Source organism: Drosophila navojoa, chromosome 2 (assembly GCF_054131105.1).
Source record: "Drosophila navojoa isolate 15081-1374.11 chromosome 2, UAZ_NAV_1.0, whole genome shotgun sequence".
Classification (NCBI taxonomy): Eukaryota; Metazoa; Arthropoda; class Insecta; order Diptera; family Drosophilidae; genus Drosophila; species Drosophila navojoa.
The window spans coordinates 14,934,551-14,955,543 of NC_142890.1; the positions used below are offsets into that span (position 1 = coordinate 14,934,551).

A 20,993-nucleotide genomic window follows, 5' to 3' on the forward strand; every position below is an offset into this window, starting at 1 on the left:
TCGTAAAGTGCCCTAAGGCCATAAGCACAACAATTAATTGTTCTAAACAAGATTTTCTACGGTCTCCTTTGCTGGTTTGAAAACCATTTCATGTCGAGCTGAAGCCAAGCGAATGTGTTGAGCTGGCAAGCGAAAAATAGTTGCGAAAATGCTTTCATCTGCAATAAATCATTTTAAATTCGAGGGAATTTTATTTAATTCAATTATAATTAATTAAAAAAGTTGTTACTGAAGTGGAGGTAAACCACACGCATGTGGGCTATAAATAAATTTGGTTAAATTTGGTATGGCTGGAGCACCTACAGTCAGTTCCTTTAGGAGGTAACTTTAGAGTTGCATGATGAAAGATGTAAAAGGTGGAATTATCAAGCACTTGTGGTTATCGCTGCCTTCAGCCCATATTGATTTACTCCAGTTGGCAAGCCATTCTTCACCAGAGTCTGTTTGGCTTGCCGGGAATAACAAGAGTTTAGCTGCTGTCAAAGATTTCGGCAAGTGCAACTGATGAAACAGTCAACAATAGCTGGCAGAGAGAGAGGGAGAGAGAGGGAGAGTGAGAGTAAGAGGCCTTTGGCGCTTAGCTTTATGAAACTTTAACAAACTCTTTTGGGCTCTATGCACAAGTGGCTTCCCATGGCTGTGCGATTGCAGTGTGTGGCCTGGCTGGTTTTGAAATTGCAAATTCAGCACTTGTATAACGCACACACACACACATACACACATTGAAAACACAATTGCTGCTGTTGGCCCCGTTAGTTGCACTTCCGGCTGTTGCAGAGGCGGGCTAAACCGATCGAAATTCGAATTTTGGCCAATGCGCACAATAGCCATGGCTTTGACATTGGCAGCAGCAGAGCAGCAGAGCAGCAGCAGCAGCAGCAGCAGCAGCAGCAGCAGCAGCAGCAGCAGCAGCAGCAGCAGCAGCAGCAGCAGCAGCAGCAGCAGCAGCAATGCCGGCAGCTCTTGTCCTCGACGTTGCTGTAGTTGTCAGCGACATGGCACGGCATTGCGTCAGCATGGCACCAGAGCATGCAACACTTTGCACCACAGCCAATGACTCTGCAGATTTTGGCTGTGCGCCGTAAATGGGCGAAATCAGAGGCTGCACATTAAGGTGCGTGACAGTCTCTTTCGGCTCGGCCATCAATCATCGAGGGGGCCAGACAGGACTTTGTTTAATTTGTGCCAATTAGGGCAAACAGTTTGCGGCCTGGGCAAATAAGCAAATCACATGCAGCACCTAAACTAGCGCTGTGCCAGCAATCAGATGAGCCTTGTGCAACCACAGACAGAGTGCGGATTCAATGCCAATGGATATCAATAAGTTGGCGCCAGTTCAGTCGGGATGCCAGCCAGACAGCCAGACAGCCAGCCAGGGTGTAAGAGAGTCAGAGAGTCAGACATTCAGCTATAGCTGGCTGCCCTTGAAGTTCTCTCAAGGAAATCGTTTTCAATTACGGCACTGCTGCTGCTCTGGCAACTATTCCGGCATGCCCTTGCCCTGTCAGCAGTGTGAGTGACAGCAGTGGGGCCGTCAGCCGGCCGAAGCCAACAATTGGGCTTATAAATAAATATTTATTCGATTTCATTGGCCAACTGCTGCCTCTGCAGAAATCAGTTTGACGTCGCTGCGCTGTGTGCGATGTGTGTAATAAAGCGCTTGTAAATCAAATCATTCGTTGTGACGACCCCAAAGACCATTAATTGTATCAGTCAGTATCGTGCGCCGCTCTCCCGAGAGTTGCGCCCAAAAGGCATTAACATTGCATGCTAAACACGTTAAGAGCTGGCTGGTAATGAAACAATTAAATAAACTCGCACGCAAACAGCCAGATGATGTAAGCAGCACCATGCTACACACAAATACCAAACTATTTACCATGCATTACATCTGTAAGGACTTGATAGATTACTCCGGGAAAAACAAGAGAGGGCTTTGATATTTTAACCAAGCTAATTTATATATCACTGCGCTAAAGTGGGTGTACTCTAATTACGTCAGCATGAGTCGTAGCGATCTAATAGTCGAATATAAAGAGGTGCTAGATTAACGCTTTTAAAAATATATAATCATTTATTAGACATTAGGGCATAAATAGCATTTGCATTAAAATCCTTTGAAGATGTTTTCATTATATTTTTTAATGCAGAAGCTTTTTTATTTATTCTTTTATTATTTTATTAGAGGAAATTCAATTATTTATTTAGTTTTTGGTTATTTCTTTAAAAAAAATATCTGTTTATTTTTGTTTTATATTTTTAATCATTATAATTTTGAATTTTTATTTTTTATTTAATTATGTTATTTGTTTAATTTTAAGTTATTTATTTATTCTTTTTTTATTATATTAGAAGAAATTTATTTATTTCTTAGTTTTTGTTTATTTCTATTAAAAAATATATATACATATATTTTATTGTTATTTTTTATATTTTTAATCATTTTCATTTTGAATTTTACTTATTTATTTTTTATTCAATTATTTTAATTAATATTATAATTTGTTTATTTATTTTTCATTTATTTATATTATTTTATTATGAATTTATATATTCATTGTTTAAATTGTGTAATGATAATTATTGTTTATATTGTTTAATGATAATTATAATTATTATTGTTTATTTATTTATATATTATTTTTGTTTGTGAAAACCTGATAAATAAATTAAAAAAACCAAAAAATTACGCAGTTTAAAGCAACTTAAGAAAGTTTTCCATAGAAATATGTATTGTCTTGCATTAAAATTCATGGCACGCCCTAGTCCCACATTTTTGCCTCAATAGTTGATTTTATTATTTTTATATTTTTGGGATTTCAAAACAAACTCAGAAGCCACTCGGGAACTGGCACCACTTGATTTCTCATCAAATAAGGCAAAGCGAATCCAGCAAGTGTCCTCGTTCTTCAGAAATCCGTAGTAATCTCAGCTAGTTTCTTGAGGGCGCATTGTCTTTGAGCCGAGCAGCTCTGACAAGCTCTTTAATGAGAGCTGCTTACGAAAATTGAGAGAAAAATTCCAGCAGAAAAGCAAAAATCTCTTTGCTTAGCTAAAATAAATTCCAGGAATGTTGCTCTAGCTCAGCTCAAGTCAAACTGAACTCTGTTGAGTTTTAGTTTCAGCTATGCCAGCAATAAATTTGTTTGCGAGCCAGAACATAAATTGTAAATCCTATTTAGAAATGCTGCTAACTCAATTCAAAAAGTAATTTTCAACTACAGCAGCGACTGCTAATTAAGGTGTTCGACATGTTTAAGTCAGCTGTGAGCTTTAATTATAGTCTCTGCCTGCTCGGACAGTCAATTATATTGGCATATATTTTAAGACTGCCCGGGCCAAGGCAATTCTTCACTGTTGGACGTTCTTCGATATTCAGGTTACGTGACTGCCGTGGAGGGCGAGCGGGCGGGTCAAATGTCAAATTTAATCACAGCTAATAATGAACATTTCATGAATGAAAATTTTCAACGAAAAATATCTTAAAGCCAGCGGCAACGGCCAAAGCGGCTCGAACACTGCGTGACAATGGCACATTGTTGCCTGGGGTTCTGCCACTGAATTATTGCTGATGGGGCTAATGGCGTACCCACATACACACACACACACACACACACACACACACACACACACACACACACGCCCACATGTGCGCTCGCATTTGTGGAAAGTAAATACACGCACACCCACACCCATGAGCACAAGCACACACACACACACACACATCTGCGGCCATAACATTGAACTTCGCCATTCGCTGTCCATCAACAATGAGTTTGCACTGGAATTATTTATAAGTAAGTGGCCCTGCCATTTGGTTGACTCTTCCGATGGACATTTATTTGTGCTGTTCACCGTTCACCGTTCACCGTTCACCCTCCCCCTCTTCAGCGAGCCATTCTATTTTTAGTGCCAAGTGCAGTCTGACGGGCCGATGTGGCGTATACGTAATTCGGTTGCGTGCAAAATGCATCGATAATTTTATAAAATCATAAACAGCCACAGTGGGCACTCAATGGCATGCACATGCTCAATTCTATGCAGCTGCCAATTAGCCCAACGCTGGTCGATTCTTTTTGTTGTTTTTCTTTTTTCCCTAATTTGTTGTTGTTGGCGCTGATGCATGGCAATTATGACGCTTATTTGATGCGAATTAACGTGCGATTCGCTGATTGCTGTGGGAGCATTTTGCAAGTTTTAATTGCTTTTGTGTGCGACATCTGTCTGTCTCCCTCTCTCTCTGTGAGTGTGTGTGTGTGTGGGAGGCTCTGATTGGCCACTTTTCACAGTTTAGGGCAAGCTGTGGTTTGCTGCTAAGCGGTGCAAATTGCCGCTTTAAAGATGCGACAATTTCAGAGTCACAATTATTCAGCGCCTCTCGCTAACGAAGCAATTGACAACAACACTTGAGCATAATTGCCCGCCGATTGAAGTTAAATGAACTGTCCTCCGAGCTGTTTGCACAAATTGGGCGCAACTCGAAGCCAGAAGTGAGCATAAGGCAGAGCAAAACGAGTCGAACTGACTGCCCAATACTCGCTTAGAGTTTGAGTATGTGAACTGTTATCGAGAATTGCGATAGTATGAATACAGATTGTGTAGAGTTGATATAGAATAGATATATAATATATATATATAGATAGATAATATTAAATCAGACCACACTGCTAAGACTGAATGAAATGGCAATTTAAAAGCTTAACTCAACTGAACTAGCTATAAAATAAGTGCACTTTGACAACTGTAAATTATATATATATATATATGTTATCTGATATACAGCAACAATCTTCATAATAAATATACCCCTAACGCCCTCTGAACGAGTATAGAGCAAGTTAAAGTTAAACGGAATTACTTAATTATAACTATGTGTACTACACATTATGTGGTACTATACTTATGCACATACATGCATGCATATACTATGTATAACCAATAAAAAAATTACATTTTGTTAAATTCTTTCGCGGCTATAATACGGCATTTGAGTTTTGTAATAGCAGATGCTTGCGGCGCTTTGTTAGTTTGGGCCGCAGGCACTTTTGATGGCAGTTTTATTGATTTGTTGTTGCAAACTTTTGCAATGCACGGCTTCAATTTATGGGGCTAACAACAGCGAATCCAACAACAACAACAACAGCTGAAACACGACCCTGAAAGCAGCGCCAAAAATTTGCATGCGCAGACCAAATTTATTTTATTTTTCACACACAAATATACATAAAAAAAAAAAATATATATATATATATATTTATGTATGTATGTATGTACACGATTTAATTTTGGAGGGCACCGCAAAAATGCCGAGCAGCAAATTTAAACGGTACACGCCCATTTACTTGCCAGACACTTTGTTATTTATTCTCTGTTTGCGCTGCTTTTTTGCTGGCTTTCGCATTTAATGTTCATATAGAGTCATATTTGAATTTGTGCCGGGAATACTAATGGAGGCTGGCATTAGCATAAAACGCTTTTTCAGCGTGCTCAGCGGACGGTGCAAAAAAATATGCTATGAAAAGTTTGGTGCAAACCGCAAGCGCTAATTAAAAGAAATAACAAGCCGAACAGAAATGCGACAACAAATGGCTGCTGCACTAAGCCGATGCACGAATAGCAGAGCTAAACAAAATCAGCAAACAACAAAAACGAAAAGCAAATAATAAAAGCCGAGGCGAGGCGAGGCGAGGCGAGAGAAAATAATTAAGAGAATCGCGTATACGCCATGTGGCGCTTTAAAGGCGTGTGCGTGACGCGTTAATTGCTTTTAATGAATTTTCGTGGCCTTTTGCCTATAGAAGGCGCCCTGATTGCGACCAGTTCACAATAGTTCACTATGGCCGTGCACCAGTCAAAAATGAAAGCAATTAGATTCCTGGCCCCGAAAAGCGCAGTCCGCGCTCTGCCAAGCAACCAGAGTTCATAATTAAACGTGAAGCTATAGAGGGAACCTGGATTGCTGAGATGAATGGACCCTAACTACATAATCAGTACAAAGGCACCGAAGGACGAGCCGAGAACGGCCGCTCGACTATCGTTGAGCGGAAAATTGCAATTATTGTTGCTCTTTTATGAGGGCAGTAACTATTTTGTAATCAAGTTTAGCGTCGTCAAGCTCTTGTGTAAATACTTGGAAAAGCATTTATACTAATGTACAGTAAAGGAGATACAACGGAGGAGTGTCCTTGCTGGCTGGCTCTTTTGATAAGTTGACATGAAAACATGAAAGTTTTCACGCAATGTCCTTCAAGCACTCTGCATTAAAGCCATTTGTTGGGTCAAGTATTAATGCGTTGGCTGAGTATCTACTCCCACGCATATATATCCATATGAGCATTCACCCCTCCCCCCCACTCTATTTCCAGTGTAGGCAGCCAAGCGTTAAGAGCAACATCAAGGCCTTGGGGCCCCTCGGGTGCTCTACTTGTGTATTTGCGCAAGCCAAGAAGTGTACATATTGTCAGATTTGAGCAATTATTTGTAGAATTATGAGGCGTACGAGTGTGAGCCACAAAAGTCCAGTCGAAGTCACGTGTTGGCCCGTCCTTTGAACGAATCAAAGCTAATGACGGGTCGTTAGCCGCCAAGTTCAACCAACTGGGAGGACGGCCAGAGTCACGTATTCTAATTTCATTTCTGCCTTATTTCACCTTTAGCACTGCTGTCCAATTTAATGCCGCCTCGATTTATCTGCCTGTTGAGGCTGAAGTCCTGAAACATGACGAGTAAATCGTCAAAGGAATGTCGCTCAGCCCTTTGTTGCCCGCCAGCTGCCGCCGGGCCGTTTGGCGAACGCATTATGCCGTTGATTAAGGCCTATGCATTATTTATGTAGGTCAGCGAAACGACCTTTAATTGGCTCGCAAGTGCGCTGCAATGTCCTTACTCTTGCTGCCGCCTTTGTCGTCCTTTCCAACGGTTATATTTAGCGGCAACACGAATGTTCTGTTCGAGCTGACGTGGGGCCGGGGGGAGCGGAAGAAGGACAAATGGTGTGTTCTACTCCTCGAAACGATTCATTATGGGGAATTATCATTTACGGAAAATGTTAGATATTCATTATAAAATTCTTTTTAGTGTATATTTTTTTTTTATTTTATAAATATATATTTTTTATTACTATAAAAAATATATATATATATTTAAAAAATGTTATTCAGACATTTAATTTTAATATTTACTTGTCCTGAATATTTTTGCAAATAAGTATATGTTCTATATATTGTTCATATTTAATTATATCTTAATTAATTAATTTAATAATAAATATTTGTGAAATTTGGTTTAGTTTTTTATTTATTTAATATTTTAATATTTATGTTGCCTTAATATTTTTTTAATTTAATACTTTATAAAAATTTGTTGAGTTTTTATTAATTTAACAATTTTATTAATATTCCAATATTTTTTTACTCTAATATTCTTGAATGCTGTATTTTTTTTTTCAACTGTTTTTTAGGATCATCAAAATATTTATTGATTACTTTTTTTTTTTTTATATATACATATATATGTATGTATATATTTATTAAATACATCTTTTTTAGTTTTATTTATTTATTTACTTATTTATTTATTTTTCTGTTGATAAATATTTACTTTCCCTTAATATTCTCGCATGTTGCACTTTTGTATTTTCTCTTTGAAATGTATTTCAGGATATTTGAGGAGCAGAACGCATGACGTCGCCGGGTGGTGCAACAAATTTCCGAGCAGAGTACAATGGCTGGCACTTTGCCAAGGTAGTCAGTCGGCGGGCAGCGCTGCCAGCGGCGACATTTGTGCAATTGAAAAGTTTTTACTCGGAACAGGCCAACAATGAAATTTCACGCATGCCAAGCGGACAACGTGAGCAGTTAGGCCAGACAGAGAAAGCAAGTGATGTAATTGTGTGCGAGAGAGAGAGAGAGAGAGAGAGAGAGAGAAAGAGGTAGGGAGAAGCCATGCCTGAACAAGCGCGTGTGCTGCCCCCTGCAACTGTATTGCACTTCAACAATTTACTCAATGAATCATGGACAACAGCTGATTTATATTTATGAGCACACTCACACACACACACACACATACACACACATACACTGTCGGCCCTGCACTTGGAAAATGCGTGTGCTGGCAACGATTGGTGTCCTTGATACGATTCAAGTACGACCATCAAGTGCGCCAAGTGTCTCATTGTGCATTTGTGTGTCCAGGCCGCATCGAAGGTCGCCAGCTATACTAAGGCTCGTTATAGTCGGGCAATGTCATTAGGCACTACCAAACGTGTGGGGTGGGGGGCTGACTCGGGTTTTTGGGCTTGGGGTTGTTTGTCTAACCCAGCCCGAGCCAGGCCGGCTCTAGTTCTAGTTCTCTCTGGCCATTGTGAACGAGCTAAAAATCAATTGAGTGACTTTGCATGTCCGAATATCCAGCTATTTTTACCCTGCCCAACACGTGAGCAAAACTTTCTGCTGTTGCCCTACCATTTGCTCTGTGGGACTGTGGCGAAAGGGAAAAAAAAAAGGAAACGAGACGCGTAAAACGAGTGATGAAATGAAATGTGGAAAATCGCGCGGCAGCTATTGTTGCCATTTCTCTCCAGAATTGCAGTTGTTGATGGCACTGTACTGTGCGTGTGTGCGTGTGTGTGTGTGTGTGTTTGCTTGTCGGCTTTAGGTAACCAGCAGAGAACACAACACGTCAACAACGGCTGGCTCAGGTGTGGTCTTTGTTTGCCGCAGCTAGAGCAGCAGCAGGTGCGCGGGCGGCGCCGGCAGTGACGGCCGCAGCAGCCGCAGGCGCATCATTTGCGCTCTTTACTGTTTGATTAACGTTTTAACGATTTGTGCAAACAATTGCGCCAACAGCAGCAGCAGCAGCAACACCGGTAAGCAGTAAGCAGTAACAACAAATGGCTATTAACGTAAGTGTGTGCGCTCGCATCCAACTCTTGGCTTACAAGCGAACGGGCTGGGGCGGCCACAGCAGCCACGCCTCCTGGCTGCGCAGCTACATGTTGTTTCTCAATTAAAGTAAAGTGCTATTGCGAGCATGTTGAACAAAAGCTCTGTCGGCCAAATTATAAGTAAATATTTACCAACAAATTAGCTGCCATCCACAATGTAGAACATTTCGTTTAAACACCTGTTTAGCTTGATATCATTTATAAGAAATTTCATATGTATAATTAAAACCAGCTTCAATTTTACCCTGCAGAGAGCGAAGGCTCTCCATTAAAAATTGTATATATTGACAGGCAAAAATAATAAAAATATATTTTAAAATATATTTGCGCAACTCGACTAAATCCTTTCTGTATTTTTTTTTTGTTGGCTCAACTTTGTTGTGTGTGTTTTTATTTTATAATATTTTGTAGAGCTTATATGTAATTTCCGCAGCAAAATGTTTTACGCTGAACTCGAATAGACTCAATTTGTTGTCCCGGGCAACCGGAAGTGTGAAATATCTCGTTGAACGCATTTCGAGCAATTATAACTGTGACTAGCAGCGAGTGGTAAGTGACTTGAATTAACGCAGCACAGCAAGTGTAATTGGGCATCCTTTGCGAAACCTTTTCTAATTGCATTGCAAGCATTTGAGGGTGTTTAACTTAAAGTCACTTGGCAAAGCAATTAAGACTTGATTCGGTTTACTAAACTAATTCAATTGACTAATTGCTTTGTTTATGTTGCTCGTTGTTTATGTTGTTTGGCTGTCAGAAATAAGTTCGTCTGGATGCTAGCAAAACTCTTGAATCAATGGCATTTAGTCCAATGAGATTCATTAAAATTTAATGAGCTCAAATAACAGTGTTAATTGTTTGATGTGTGACTGTATGAGTGTGTCTGTGTGTGTGTGCGTGTGTGCGTAGCATGAATATTTTATGTTTAGGGGCATTTGCAATGCCCCAAACAAGCTAAGCAGATCAAGCTGATGGGTGTGGCATATGCGATGGTTGTGCTTATATAGAAATATATATTTAGATCTTAAGCATTTGCAATCAAATTTACCAATTGATGGGAGCTTATAGGGGTATATACGTGCACCAATATGGTTAGCTTAGATATGTATGCGAAGTTATCGATTGCAGTTAGTCTAAATATGATGAGTGGGCGCAGAATATATGTATATGCAAATGGAATTGGAGTCAGAGTATAATCCGCTTATAGCGTTGCCGTTTATACGTACTCTAGGCAAACATTTATGAGTAAACTTTTAAGGTTATATGGTATTACGCATATTACGGCGGTTCCTTGAGCGTTGCCATAGCTGGATTCTAATTTATATAGTAATAGAGTTGTATATATACATGTATCGAAAGTGCTTAAACCGATTTAACGAAAGATATATATATGAAATAAGTAAATAAAAAATTGTACCACGTATATATATTTAATATAATATAATATATCATGTAGCAATAAGAGCCATCTGATTGATCGGGTACTAATAATTAAGGGATATATGTGCGTAAACTATTTTGATAAAACATGTATTAGATATACTAGAAAGATATATAAGGCTTGCACTAGCAATGTCTAAAAAAGTAGGAGATACCTTTGATTGATTGAGTATATTCAAGGAATATTTGCTTGAGGTATACAAGGTGAAGTTAGATTATGAAATAATAAATACAGTTATTTTTCATACACTCTAAATGAGTACGACAGATGCTCAAATTCAATATGTTTGATATATGTATTTCAAGTGAAGTTAAGCTCCTTGGTCGTGGCGGATCTCCTTGACTATATGCTTTATATGGTATTATTGGGTATGCAGCTGTGGTATTTATGTGTGTATGTACGTATGCATGTATGTTTGTTAGTCGAGTCTGCACTTTGCCTTATTAACTGTGCGAGCTTTGCTATTCCAGAGACTGGCATTGTTGACTTCTTTGCAAATTGGTTTTTCGCAACGAAATGCTTGGGTATTTGGCTTCAAGTCAATTCTCTCTTCGGTTGCTCGCTGCTGCTGCTGCTGCTGTCATAGCTGTCATTCAGGCACATTTTCCGATTGTTGTTGTTGCTGTTGCTGTTGACTGAGGCAGTGCTGCGTTCGCATCCAATTACTTCGTCGCGTAAATTAAGCAGCCGGCATTGAAAGACGTCACTCCAGTGTGCAGAGTCAGCCCATTCCTATATGCGAGTGGCACTGGCAACACAATTTCAAGTGCTCCCCGTTTGCGTACGTACACCATGCTTATTTTTCATTTGCTTTGTACTAAAAAAATTTGATTATGGTTTTTTGTTGAGGACGGTTAATTTCATTTCAGCCAGGCCGCGACATGGCAATGCCGAGTGATGTAGCAGCCGGCCTCCTTCGACACGCCCATCGCGCCATCGACTAATTTCATTAAAAGCCCAGGCAAAAATTTATATGTTTAACAGATTTTGCAAGAACAACAAAATTAATGGAATAAAAATAAGTCGCAACTGGAAGCCCAACTCATTTTAAAACTTTTATGAACCTTAACCTTTTTTTTCTTTTAAAAGCCCCAGTTCCTAGCAAACATACTTATGTATACTCTGTATGTATGTATATAAAGCACAGATGCGTCAGTCTGAGTTGCTTAATTAAGAGCCGCTTTCATCGCATCGCATCGCATCGCATCGCAGCTCGTCCTGTAAATAAAGTTTCTCTAATGAGCCTTCACTTGATTTTGTTTCGGGCTCGTTTTATTCAAAGTTCGGCTTCGGTCGCGGCGGTCGCTGAATCCAATGAGAGTTCAATAAACAGCGTATCCGAACCTTCTGCGAACTGGCTGAAAATGCTAATCAACAGCTTAAAATTTAATTTGGGCTTGGGCCATGTAAATAAACAAAATCAGCCGGACCCAGAAGCAGATTGGGCAAGTGCAAGAAAGTCAACTCAAGCCGGGTCCAGCGAACACGAACAGAGTTTTGTGTACTTAGGAGTGCGCTGGTCGCTTGGTCATTTGTGACATTGACATTGTCCCGAAATTCAATTCCGAGCATTTGGTTAACTTTGTTAAAAAGTCCAAAATGAAAATCAGCCAGAAAGTCAGAAGTGTCGACCACATTGTGGCCCTTTGCCGGCTTAACTAAGTTTCCGTTGCGTATACGCAGCGTGGACCGTCAAATGCAAAGAGAAGCAGGTAGGCATAAGCTGTAGCTGTCGCTGCTGCTGCTGCTGCTGCCAGACAAATGCTAAGCCTCAAATTAATGCTGATGAGCTGAGAAACTTCGTTGTGAAGAATGATTTAATTTCGACAGGCGACGGATACTTTGACGCCGGGCTTCGGAATGGCCCCTCTGGTGCGGGGGGGCTGGGCTACACAAAATCAATAATAGCATAAATAATGCATACACGACGCCGGTAGCAAGGCTCGCATACCGTAACAAAATATACAGAAAAAACGCGAGCGTAGAGACAATAGCATAGGCCCATGGGTGAGCGAAAGGACAAAGGAAAACACAGGGGCTCATCTACCATGCTCGCATCGGACTGAAACAACACTGATCCCAAAAAAAAAGAAGCACACATATATATGAATGTGAAATGAATATGTGTGTTTGCTGGGCAAAGAGAGAGAGAGAGGCAGAGAGAGAGAGAGGGAGAGAGAGACACGCTCGGCGGACAGTTAACCAGCACACAATAGAATAGCTCAATGGCTTCTAAAGTTTGAAACTAAGCAACGCCGGACCACAATGCGACGAGTGCAAAGCAAACAGAACTGGGCTGAAGGATGCTGAGATGTCAGACGGCCTGCGAGGGCTGCCTCAGCAGTAATGGCTGTCGCGCTGCCACCTTGACAGCGTCAAAGGCCGCGCGCCTCCTCGGCTGAGCGCAAATTTCTTGTACTCTATATAAATATTTCATCGTTGAGTTTTTATTTGCATATAAATTGAACTGCAGACGGTGGAGATAAATGCGCACGGATGGCAAATGTTTTTGATCTACTCTCAACTTAAGTTAGGGGAATTATTTAGTTCGGCTGAAAATTGAAATTGTTATTCAATTGACCTGAAGTTCGTGTAAAAGTTTCCTCGTCAAGGCTGAGCATTTCAATTAAATTTACATTTTATATTTAATTTAAAAACCAGTTCAAGTTGTTTTTTTAAGCAGCCCAACAAATTATACATTTTGTATTATTTTATTTATTTTTTAATTATCTATTTTGTTTTAATTTATTGTATTATATTTTATTATATATATTATATTATATTATATTATATTATATTATATATTAATAACTTAAATTTAATATTCATAAAGAAATTTTTAATTTATATTTTTTTTTCTATTTTTATCACATAAAGTAAATATTACCTATATTTATTTTCCTCCTCTTCTTTGGGGTAATTACAATTCATATTTTTTAAGTCTCAGAGTATCTCGTAGTCGATCATATCCAAAGCACACTGAATCCTTTCGCGTCGCTTTCGATTGTTACAGCGCGGAAGGTAAGTTTCTATTTGTTTTATAATTGTGTGCTTAGGGAACTTGTGTAACGGGAGTATAAATCATTTATTATTTATTTACTGTGAATGACTTGAGCTCCAGTTAATGATATAGTCAACGCAAACGACTGAGCCGGAAGCGGAAGTCATTATAATGAGAGCCACCCAATGATTGTTTGCGTTATTCGCGTCGCCTTAGCTCTGCTCAAATATGTCAGATGCGCGGAATATTCATTTGCATATCTGCTTTTGTTTCGTCCGTCTGTCCGTCTGCCTGTCAGCTTCACACTGAAGTGTGTAAATAAACATTTATATAGCCAAGTTATTTCAGCTATTTATTGGCCAATAAAACGTGAACAGCAAAAGGCGTTTCCATTCGCACTTGAGTGCGCAATGAAAATGCAAAACTGCTTCAAATGCTTTTCCGGATCTGTAATTATTGCGAAGTGCAGCCAAGAGAGCAAACGATTTTTGGCAATTAAAATCGATTTCATGTAGCACTTGAGGCTTTGATTCCCATTCTGCGTACCTCGGCATTGTGCATTGATATCGAGAATCATGCGCACTATGCGTAAGAGCCTCAATTAAAGCATATACAGAATTGTGTGGAAATGCTCAAAAATATTTTCCTACATAAATTGAGATAGCAATTGAATTGATTGATGAAAATCCTGCATGAAGTATATGAAAATGGATTTGTATAAAACTCTGAAACTTATGATTCTTATGCTTGGACAAGCAATCGATTATTGTGGGAAATATGATGAATGATTTGTATATGCCAATTACTATGCAGAGCTAATTTATACATATGACAGCCAAATGCATGATCTTAAATAAAGTTTCTCATATAAAGTAAAGCATGCTCGAGTTTGCTCTGTAATATTTTGTTTAATAAATAAATCAGTGCTTTAAAAACTCTTTCTTTGGGCCTCTTCAGACTGGGCCAAGCATGACAAGTTCATTAATTTAATTTTCAATCTGAGCTATGGAATTGGCGCTGGCATCCTCAACGATTTCCAGCAGCATCGCATCATTATGCTGGCAATGAATCTGATAAGCTTACAGCTAAATCCAAAACGGAGACGCCAATCAAGCTAAACCCCACCATCGCCCCCCAACCCAGCTAACACCCACTGCAGACACCCGCACAGCGACAGCTATGAGAATAGCAACCAAAAATGCCTAAAGGCATTTATTCTATTTATCATTTATCCAGCCATTTATCGAAAGACATCCGAGACGCTGCCTGAAGTATCGCCGGAATGAATAATGCCATTTACACTGGAAACATTTCTGTGCAAATATTTGCTCGCTTCAAGCATTAGCTGGCATTAGCCACTGAAAATAACTGGATTTCTATTATTTCTAAGCTGTATAAGGAATATATGTGTATAGATATTTTACTATCGGCTAACGGCGCACAATGAACTTTCTGATTGTCGCAACTTTACACAGCTTGACAAATGCAACATTGACAGTTCTAACTAGCTAAATCCTAACTGTATCTCACAGATACAAACTTTTTCGAGCGCAGCTCCAAAAGTTTCAATTCGTACATGGAATTTTCTATAAAATGTGTTTGAGTGTATGTGTGTTGGTGGGTGTGTGTGGGTGTGTGCGTGTGTTTATTTAGGTGCGTGCTTGACTATTCTGTTGACGATGCAGCTCTGCAATTTATGCAAAAAGTTTGCACTGCTTGGGCACAGACTTTCAATGAATTCCAAATAGTGCTGTGTGCGTGTGTGTGTAGTTCCTGAGCTTATGGTAAATTTGATTCTAAAAGCCAGACAAATAAACCCAGTTTATTGAAAGGTAGTTGCAATTCACCCCCAATGTCCTATGCCAACAAAATCGATTTCCCCCAGTGCTCACTCAGCACAGAAGGCTCTATTAAAAAAGCAAAAAAAAAAAAAAAAGAAAAATTATTATAAAGGAGAAAAAAAAACCTCAGCAACAGAGTAAAAGCAAATGTCAGGAGGCTGAGGCGACTCGCACGGCTGTGAGTGCTAAGCGAGGTGCAGAGGTGTGGCAGTGAGTGTTCTCCATAGAGAATCCCCTGGCAAATGCTATGTTCAGGCGCAGCGAGCAGAGCCTACAGCGAAGGCCAGAGGGTGGGTCCACTGAACCTGCACAGTGGTGCCAATGGCGAGACTAAGCAGGAGAAGTAACAATTATGATTGATGGGGAGTTATGAATGAGAGAGAGAGAGAGAGAGAGAGAGAGAGAGAGAGAAAGAGCTCTCACTCTCGTGAGAGAGAGTTGTAAATCAAGTTAAATTTTATTTAATTTTATTTTTATTTATCTCACTCTCAAATATTATAATTTATTGTGAAATAAATCTAAATATTCTGGCATTTTATTGTTTTTTTTTTTTTTTTTTTAATAAACTTTTTATGTGTAAAATTCCAACTCTAATTCTCTTTTCCGTAAAATTCTTTTAGAATGCCAGTAGTAGTATATAGAACATAACATATAAATTCTAAATATTTTTGCAGCATTTGTTGCTTGTTTCTTGTATATACACATATCTCTCTCTCTCTCCCTCTCTCTCTCTCCCTCTCTCTCTCTTCATCTTAAATATTTGTGGCACATTTTTTTATGCATTTTTGCCTTCCTCTGAAATATTTGTAAAGCGTTTTGCAAGCATGTTGGCTTGTCTAAATCACTTGCTCTCTCTCTCTCTCTCACTCTTTCTCTCCCTCTCCCTCCCACACTCTCAGCCTCAAGCTGGGACTATATTTTCATAGCATGTTGGCGCACCTATAACCAAGGTATGCTGAACACCTTTTGCTGCCAATGGCCAATCCCAGCTGTGTGTGTGTGTGTCTGTGTGTGTGTGTGTGTGTGTGGTTTTGTCGCAGGCCAACAGGGGTCACAGGCATATTTGGAATATATAACCACTAGCATTTTAAAGTTTATTAAATGGAAACCCGAAAAATCCTAAGCTTAGCCAGGACTCACACAGCAGCGATTGGCCAGTCTGCCGTTGTAATTTACGTAACCAGTCGAATTGGTTTTTTTGTTTGTGTGCTTTTCCCATTACTTTTTGTTTGCGTGGATTCGGGTAGGTGGGCAGAAAAGTTTTTTTATTGTTCGCTTACTTGCTGAACGCGTGTCGGCTGTCCGATTCGGGTGCTGGAGGTGGCGAGGGATCTGGATGAGCCTGAAGGTCTTGACGCCGTCATTGTCGTTGTTGATTTGCGTTTGGCTATGCTGCCTTTTGGTCTCGCGTCGGGGACAGGGGCCGGCTGAGCGTCGATGGCTTCGGTGCTGTGGGCGGGGCTGTTGCTTGCGGCGTTTGCAACACGAGCAATGAAACTTTTTCTTTGACTGTTGCTTTTATCGCTCTTGATTACTGTTGTTGTTGTTGTTGTTCTGATTGTTGTTATTATTGTTGTTGTTGTGATTGTTGTTGTTGTTGTTGCTGCTATCGGGCAGAAACTTCTTACATGCGGCTCACCATTTGGTCTTTAACGATTTTTACTGCTTACTCTTCCTCTCTCTCTCTCTCTTTCTCTTTCACTCACTCTCTTTGTGCTATATTTAATTTGTCATTAGAGCAAAGTTTGTGTTATTTTTATTGCTGTGCACAAACAAAAAACGCGAAATCGATTTGTTCGAACGATATTTCTATTTGATTCACACGACTGTCCGCCGCACGCGGCACGTTTTGGCAAGCAAAGCAATATAAACACACGCACACACACACACACGCACACGGATACACGGATAGAGACACAAACACTTGCACACAACTCACGATAGACTTCTTCTGTATCGGGCTTTTGTTGTTTAGCGGGCTTTGCGGGCCAAAATCGAAACACGCACGCACATGTTGGCGCTTAATATATGGCCGATGTCCTGTCGCCTGAAGCTCAAGTGGCACTTGAGCTAGACGCGGCCGACACTCACATCGACAACGGCAACATCGACAACGGCAACAGCAACAGCAACGATAACGGTGCCGGCAACTGTCAGTGCCACTTTAGTTCCCTTTTTGTAGCAACGTGTGTGACAAGTGGTCACAGGTTTCAATTATTGTTGCTGCTGCTGCTGCGCTGCTACGGCGCTGCTGCTGCGCTGATAATGATGCTGATGATGATGCTGGCGATGTTATTGTTTTTATTTGACCAACGGGCCGTCGCATGGGCCGCTGCTGCGCTGTAGCTGGTGCCTGCGTCGAGTACTGAACAGCAACTGAATCCGGCCACGGCAGGTTAAATCCTTTGCCGGTCAAACAGACAACAGCAGCTGCGGCGAATTGGGGCGGCGAGAGCGCGTCGGCGCACTCACTTTTGGCGCGCTGGGCGAATTTGAAATGGGCGCAGAGTCGCATGCGAACGTAGCAGATGCAAAAGCGGAGTAGAAAGCAGAGTTTCAGTGGGTTAAGACTCGAGCTGAGCGAGGCTAAGCGAAATAAGTTGAACTTGCAAGCAGCAAGTCGAACTGTCTCCTGCATTGCTTTTAATAAGTTTACTTGTAGAGAAATACCAATTTGATTGCCGTGGAGTCGAGCTTGGGCTGGAGTCTCCCCTGAGTCGAGCCGCATAATCAAGTTGCCAAGCTTTCGCCCAGGGCAGCCGGAGGCAGAGCCAATGCTACTTGCGAATTTACATATCCATTTCTCTACTCAGTTGCCTGCTGCTGTCTGACAGCCGCATGCCACATGCCGTACGCCCCCATCGGTGTGCAGGGCGTCAATATTTGCATTTGTAATAACAATATTTTGATGGCATACCCCAAATGTGTGCGTAAATCTAAAAAAGATTTGTTATTGCTGGCTCGAGTTTGTGTTGCGCTGCGTTACGCTCCGTGCTGTTCCGTTCCGTGTTCCATGTTTGCGCGGCTACACAACAATCGTTGAAGGGCAAAGCAGCATAGATACAACAACAGCAACAACAACACTAGCAACACTCGATGGCAACATGCCGGAGTCAGCTTGGGCAGCTTGATGTCGCTCTCTCTGGAAGTTATTAAAATTTCATAAAATATGAAAAAGCTGCACATATATGAAACGACAACACATCTGATTTCTCGATTGTCGCCCGAGTCCCATGTCACTGACAGTTGTCAATCCTCTGTCCCGACTACCCATTCCCCCTCCTTCCTTCTCACTGTCTCTTTCTCTGTCTGTCTTGCTGATTGAAAATATGCAGCTTCCCCGTCCTATTTGACATCTCTTTTGCATTTAAATATTTAGTCAGCCATCTCACAAAATGAAAACTTTTATGCTCTGACAATTAAAGGGCTTTAGTTGTAGAGGAGTTAGACTAGAGTTGACAAAAAATAGTTTTTATTACAAATAATATACATAGCAATAACTTTAACTAATCATGCATCAGATTATACTCATATCAACAACAGCGATCGATTCATATCTTTTAGTTATATTCTTATCTTTTCTTTTATATATTCTTTTGTATTTATTTATCTATTATAATTATTATTTCTTCTATCTGTTAACATCAATTCAATGGAAATCATCAATCAATTCAAAATGATCTTGATATATCATTGATTTATTGTCTCTTGTATTTACTGAACAGCCTCCCTCTCTCTCTCCCTCGCTCTTTCTTCCACAGAGTGAGAACTTAGGCTACTTATAGTGGTAGACATATTTATATGAGAGCTAAAAATGAATATATATAAATATTATATATAAATGTCATTGGGAGACATCAACCAAGTCATTTTACCTGAATGATATAATATTAAGGCTGCAATAATAACAATAAAATATATAAAAAATAATAATAATTAAATAATAGTAATATATAAAAATAATATTTTAATAATAATAATAATAATAATAATAATAATAATAATAATAATAATAATAATAATAATAATAATAATAATAATAATAATAATAATAATAATAATAATAATAATAATAATAATAATAATAATAATAATAATAATAATAATAATAATAATAATAATAATAATAATTATGTATTATTTCCAATTTACCAAGACCTAAGACTAAGTTATACTTACTTTTATATATTACACAGAATTATATATACACAGAAAAAGAGCTATATGCCCTTGACCTTGTAGCAGCAGCCCTAGTTAAGAGCATATTCTGCAGAGCTGCTCTAAGCTGTCCCAAATATAAATATTTCAAGCTCTTAGTCTGCATCAACTAAAGCGCTTTGGATATAATCTCACTTATTTAGCTGAAAATGTAAAAGTTCCCGTGAATAGGCTTACCACTTGAAAACGTAAACATATTAAGAAACATTAACTAAGGAAAACCAAATGGATTACTTATATAAAAATTACCAATTTTTAATGCAATTCGAAATCTACATCAATCAGAGATCTCTGCTCTGCCTTGCAAATGGAGGCTCATCAATAAGAAATATGTAGTTAAATTGATTGATCAAATGGGCATGCCCATTTGCAGGGCATAGGCAGGTATATATATATACATATCTAGGTATTGGAAATGGCATCGTGCAAATGGCGCTCGGCTTTTGACACCTACGCGGGCGATGTTGTCAATGTCACTTGTCATGGCCAAATTGGCGCATCTCATGAGCGATGATTGCCTGGCGGATATTATGGATTACCAGTGTGGGCGATGCACCGAGCACCTAGAGGCAACCAGGGACAACCAGCGCCAACCAGAGGCAACGGCATCTGGGCAACTCTGACTCGAGCGGCATGTTAAGTGGCAGAAGTCAAACGTGACAAGATTTAATTTTGACTTTGATGAATGTACATTGATTTTCCCTCATATTTGTGATGTCCATTACTTTTTTATTTTTCCTTTTATTGTTGTTGTTGTTGCTCTCAGTGTGCAGCGGCGCAGCGCTAAAAACTTTTACATGCTTAAATTATTATTAAATTGATGGATCTCGTAGACTAAATTAGCTCAGCATTTCTATCATTTCTGTGCTCGGCATTCATTTAATTTCTTCGAGTTCATTCAGCTGTATATATTTATAATATTTATATATAAATTATCTATGTATATAAATATATGTGTGCACAACTTTCGGCTAGCTGTGCTCGTTTCACGCGTGGAAATATTTAAGTTTATTTTTGGTACATAATTTCCTTTGGCATTTCCAATATAGCTCCAACACACACACACACACTACACACATTTGCATAGCTACAATATTATGTTTTATGAGTTTTTAAGATGCTAAAAAAAAAACAAAAAAACAAATAAAGATGAAAAATAAGTATAAAAGTTCTTCCACTTGGCACTTGGGCTCAGGAGGTTGGGCAAAGTTTTTGTTGGGACAGGTTGCAGCTGTATGGGGAAACGAATTTAATTTTTAACGTGAAACACGAACTTTGACCCAGCAGCCAACGGTTTCGGTTTGAAAGTATTTAAGTATTTGATTCCATGTCACATTTTGGCTGCTTCATTCGGTCGAAACTTTTCGCTTATTGGCGACGCAATAAGATGATAAATTACTCGCTCAGTCGCAAGTAATGCTGCCCGGGTGCGGAAGGCGGGCATCGTTGCCATGACGCCGGTTAAATTATATGCCAAATAAAAATCACTCATACGCCGTGTGCGCCAGTGCGAGGGAACGAATCTCGTCGCTTGTCAACCGCGTCGAGATC

At 39.6% G+C, this 20,993-nt stretch overlaps 1 protein-coding gene across 6 annotated transcripts in view; it reads right to left on the reverse strand.

Moving 5' to 3' along the window:
- Positions 1-17,612, reverse strand: part of Octbeta3R (Octopamine beta3 receptor) — a 44,509-nt gene extending 26,897 nt beyond the window's left edge. For 3 of the 6 annotated variants that reach the window (XM_018113015.3, XM_030383220.2, XM_089263575.1), the window contains exon 1: positions 16,505-17,610. The gene's annotated coding sequence lies outside the window, so the exon portion shown is untranslated. Of the gene's footprint in view, positions 1-16,504 lie in introns of all 6 variants that reach the window. The other 3 variants (XM_089263585.1, XM_089263580.1, XM_089263590.1) reach the window with 3 other exon arrangements.
- Positions 17,613-20,993: the final 3,381 nt, after the last annotated feature.